The 4,917-nt window shown below is 39.3% G+C and overlaps 1 non-coding gene across 1 annotated transcript; it reads right to left on the bottom strand.

Moving 5' to 3' along the window:
• Window positions 1-275: 275 nt before the first annotated feature.
• TRNAS-GGA (transfer RNA serine (anticodon GGA)) lies at window positions 276-362 on the bottom strand. The gene has a single exon. It is a non-coding gene; the product is annotated as a tRNA-Ser (tRNA).
• Window positions 363-4,917: the final 4,555 nt, after the last annotated feature.

Here is a 4,917-nt window from a genome sequence, read left to right as displayed (position 1 = left end):
TTGCCTATACTATAATATGTTCATTTGTATGAATGGGATAAGATCCAAAGAAGTCAGTTCGGATCCGTTTGTGAAAGAGTAGAATAAGAAAGATAGTGAATCTTGTTTGAACCATTAATGAAAAATAGAGGTTGGTACAATAGTTAGGAAGTAAAATGGGCTTTTTATTGGGGATAGAGGGACTTGACTTGAACCCTCACGATTTAGAAAGTCGACGGATTTTCCTCTTACTAGAAATTTCATTGTGGTCGGTAACGTTGGTGAATTAACAGAAACGGAAAGAGAGGGATTCGAACCCTCGGTAAACAAAAGCCTACATAGCAGTTCCAATGCTACGCCTTGAACCACTCGGCCATCTCTCCTACATAATCTTATTATTGACCAGAAACTGAGTGAATAGCGAGTTTTCGTATCACTAAAGTACAGGTACAACCGATCACAGGTTCCATAGGGAGTTTGACTTCCTTTCCAATTTCATATTTCTCAACAACAACTTCTCTCATCCCCACGGATCTATTCAAAATTCTGGAATCGTCCCATGTTTCTATTTCGATTGTATGGCGTGGCGTATACACGTTATGCAAACAGAACGTATGGTTACTTTACTCTATTTTCTCATGGCTTGTTAAACCTTTCTTTTTTCTTTTTGGATCATAACCAAATAAAAACTTCTCGAGTTATCAGAATCCATAGTCAAATTCAGTCCTTGGTTATTCAAGTTAGATGAAATAGTAATAGTTTGGCTCACATTGGTATACTACGAAATCCAATCTGATTCAAATATTGAATATCTCTCCTTGTCGGGACAATTTAAGCAGAATAAAATATCTATTATCGATTTTTTAGAATCGAATTAGTCTGTTTTTTTGCTATTTCGTACTGTATAATTCCTTTGTTTATGGGATCATTTTCCCCGAGGGTTTCCAATCAATGGGGGCGTAGTATAGGTAGTTAGAGAGTGTAGGCTCCCCTATCTTGAATTCTTTTTACCCATTCTTTGAGAGTGATAGGTTTGATTTTTCCGTACCGTAATAGAAGAGCTCAGAAGAAAGACCTAATTATATAAAAACACGACCATTCAAGCTAAAGATCAGAGGATCCGTAATAGGACTCTCATAGACTTGCCGGGAAATAGAAAATTTGGAATCGGCTTTTCTTTTGCGCTAAAAAAAACTTGAGGCCTTTTCCCTTATTATATGGCATATCCATACTTTAATAACCTAGTGCCTGATCGATTGAAAGCAATATTTACTGTCAGATAGAGAGATGCTGATAGGAAAAAGGATGGTATTTACTTATTCTCAAGAATATATAGAAAGGGAAAAGCTTAATAGCCACTATTGATCCCCTGAACAGAGCACATGATTCGGGATCAGGTGCGATGTGAAGAGGTAGCCTAGCCTTTTATGAGAGTCAATTGGGAAGTGGAAAGGCAAAACCATTAGTTTAAGTTCCCGGCTTTAGTCCTCTGTGAAGTTCAGTCAACCATTTGAGTCAATTTGGAGTAAATAGTAAGACTTCGGATCGCACCATTCATAATGTTGCATCTCAATACTTGGCATCTTTTTCCCACTGCTGGCTCAGAAATTCGCCTTGGTTTCACCGGAATTCGTTTATTTCGTTCATTAATTCGTTCTGATAGCTACGCAGAGGTCTTTCCTTATGACTCCCGTGCTTAATACGAAAAGCGGTTCTTGTGTGAAAAGTGCCAACTGACTATCTCCTTATTTTCTGATTGTTCTTCCGATAGGAATATTCCCTTGATCAGCTAACCTGGCCCAAGCATAACAATAGTGCATTTCCCCTTGATGGTACGATTTACATATCTTCTACCTCTGCTACTTCTGTTCAGGAAGGTTAGTTTAGGCACTCCATCCCTGAGGGCTGCATCAGCTTATCTTTCTAGAAATCCCAGCTATAAGCTAGATCGGTATAAATAGGGCATTAAGCAGCAATAACAGAGATAGCATCCATGAGTTTTTTAATCCATCCTTTAGCATCGCCTGACTCGGACAAGGTGTTTCCTTCCTTCGCAATACCCGGCCAGGGCAATGTAGCTATCCCAATAAGATATGAAAGCTGGGCCACACCTGAGCAAGGAACTTATACATAGAAGTAACAGTAAATGTGCAAGATTTGGACCACTGCCATTTCCTTAAACCATCAATCAACAAATTGAAATAGAGATATCGGTATCTTCCAATCTGCCACAAGGATCTAGTCGCCAGTATCTTTGCCTTCTTCCCAACTTATCCCAGCATTCCTTGTAAGCGTTGCTATCACTATTTCTCCCTCCGGTGGCCTTGAGGCGTCTCGATCAATCGGTGTATCCGCCACAGGACACACCTCCTTCTCTCAACCATCCGAACAAGAAGATTTTAGCACTAACCCTCCTGCAGCTTTCTTTCCGACCGAAGTACCGCTTTTCTTTGCACTACTTTCGAACCGTATCAGGAACAAGAGCTTATGCGTTGCTTTCTTTTCGCAGTACCCGCCCCCAGGGGTCATTACTTGATGAAGAGTGCTTCCCCTTTGAGCACCTTATCTTGGCCATCAATATAATTAATCCATCCTGCCTGTCTAGATATTGCTGTTAATACACAGGTTGATTGTATGACTATGGCATAGTGAGTTCTGGCTCCTAGCTGACATACTGAATACAGCATCGAAGCGGGTCTATCTTATTCCGATGTAACGATTCCATTGAATATTGTGATAGCATCCTTGATTTCAGCTAGCTATTCTCAGTGATATGCTTGCTCCTCTTGGATTTCATTCCATGATAAGTATGTATTGGAAGTTGGAATGCCTAAAGTATTGGTGCATTAGGGTCCTCTTAAGCCTTGTTTCCTTCTTGATCTTACCTTTCCGTTGCTATCACTCGCTCTAGCCTCTCCTGGCCAGAGCTCCCTCTATCAACAACACCCTCACGCGATTGATTCCCTGGATAAGTATGGCTCATATAAGGTATCCTGATCATAGTAATTGTATCATATCTCCTTCTCCTATTGATCTTACCATCCCTCGAGTCCAAGTCTCGGGATGGCGCTTATTAAGGTCCTGTTTCCCCTTGACAGGATCTTCCAGTTCTGGTATCCCTGAAGAGCATTTCCTAGTATGTATTTACTAACCTTAAACGATAGGAGCCGTATTTAGATAGATATCCTATAAATCTATTGATTTTCATTAGCTTGTAAATTCCTTGTGTGAAATAACTCAGAAATTCATTGTGCTAAACTTGTATCTATGCAGTACTGTTTAATGTGGAAGAAGTGTTTTTGTTACTAACAACATAGAAACCATGATACCAGTGCATAAGCATGAAAAACGCACTTTGTGATCAGATTGATCAAGGTTGTAGTCATTCGAATTTACTACTTCGTTAAATGATGGCTGTTTAAAGGTGTCTACCATAGTTTGTTTGGACAATGTCCTTAGTAATCAGGTATGTGACCTTCTTATAACCCACGACATCGGCATGATAGGTGTTAAATACATCCAGTGATGGTGGAGCTAAATCAGCAGGTTTTATATATGGATCCCAAGGTATATACTTATACCAGACAGTACAAAATAACCCTGCGTATACTAGAAAAGCAAAATAACCGTACACATACGACTTAGAATTCTCATCATAAAATGGTATTACTACTTCAACCAACTTGTTTATGATTTCACGTTTCAAAAGGGATTTCAAACCAAGACCGCTATGTGAGAATCGCTGAATAACGTCAAAAGTATCCCTTAAGTAAATATTATCGATAAAAAACAAACCTAGCGAATCATTTATTTCTTTAAACTTATCAAATATATACATTTATATTGTCGCCAGCCTACCTGAGCGTGGAACAAATATTTTATATATACATATTCCATAACTAGAGTTCCATAATTGTGAAACGTGGTATATGGTCGTACGCTAACTCCTATTTGAAAGTCGTGTGGCTCTCTAACAAACATGGAAAACAAACCTATCCTCGGCATCCAACTGTTATAAAAGAATGGAAGCACAATTGTTGTTGGACCTATAAACCCTATTATTTTGGCAATAAAACCATTTAGACCTCTTTGATCTAAATTGGTAAATGTTTTTCGATTTTTCACAAATCTATCAATAGGTGAATTCAAGTAGGAAGTCCAACCACTGTTGGAACTATCTCCACCGTTTGAACTACCACCACCCCATATAAAATGGTGGATTATACCATGATCGTCGTGCTTAGGTGCACTAGTTTTCACATTTGGATTTGTTCCATCATTAGTGGAACTAGAACCATCATTAGGGTTAGGGGAAGTAGAAGTAGATGCATCATTACTGCCACTAGATGCATCATTGTTGATAGGTTCTTTAGCTCCTTCCTCATCCGTTATATCTTTTTTCTTGGATTTCTTATTATTGTGGAGTTTTTTATCATCATCTTTTTCCCCGTCTCTATTGTATAACGAATTAAGTATCTTCTTAATGGATTGAAAGAATTTCTTCATGATAACAGTATTTTCTATTACTCTCTTATTGGTGGATTTCCTCCGCTTAATTTCGAAATTTACCCAGCCTTTTGAGTACTAGGATCTCCCCCTTATCCTAGCAGATCGGTACCCAGACCATATCCTTGGGCAGCTCGGATGTATCTATCTTTTCGTTCAGATCACATCATCTCGAGCGCGGAATCTTATTAGTGGATCAGAAGACTATGGTGACCCGTAGATCTTCAGATGTTGATTTGCAGAGCAGGGCCGGAATGCGGGGATTGCATTCTTCGAAAAGTATCATATCTTCTTTCCCTAGGGAGAAAGCAGAAACCAGAAACGAGTGGAGGTTCGATCTCTCACCCAAAGCAATTGGGGCTGGTGGAATCTTCCCCTATAGACTCCGAAAAATCATCGTGTACCTTTCCCCTATAGACTCCGAAAAAGCAG

Source organism: Triticum urartu, chromosome 2A, assembly GCF_056163025.1.
Source record: "Triticum urartu cultivar PI428250 chromosome 2A, HENAU_Tu73, whole genome shotgun sequence".
In the NCBI taxonomy this organism is placed as follows: domain Eukaryota; kingdom Viridiplantae; phylum Streptophyta; class Magnoliopsida; order Poales; family Poaceae; genus Triticum; species Triticum urartu.
Note: the sequence above shows the minus strand (reverse complement) of the source record. Positions and strands in the feature narration are given on the sequence as shown.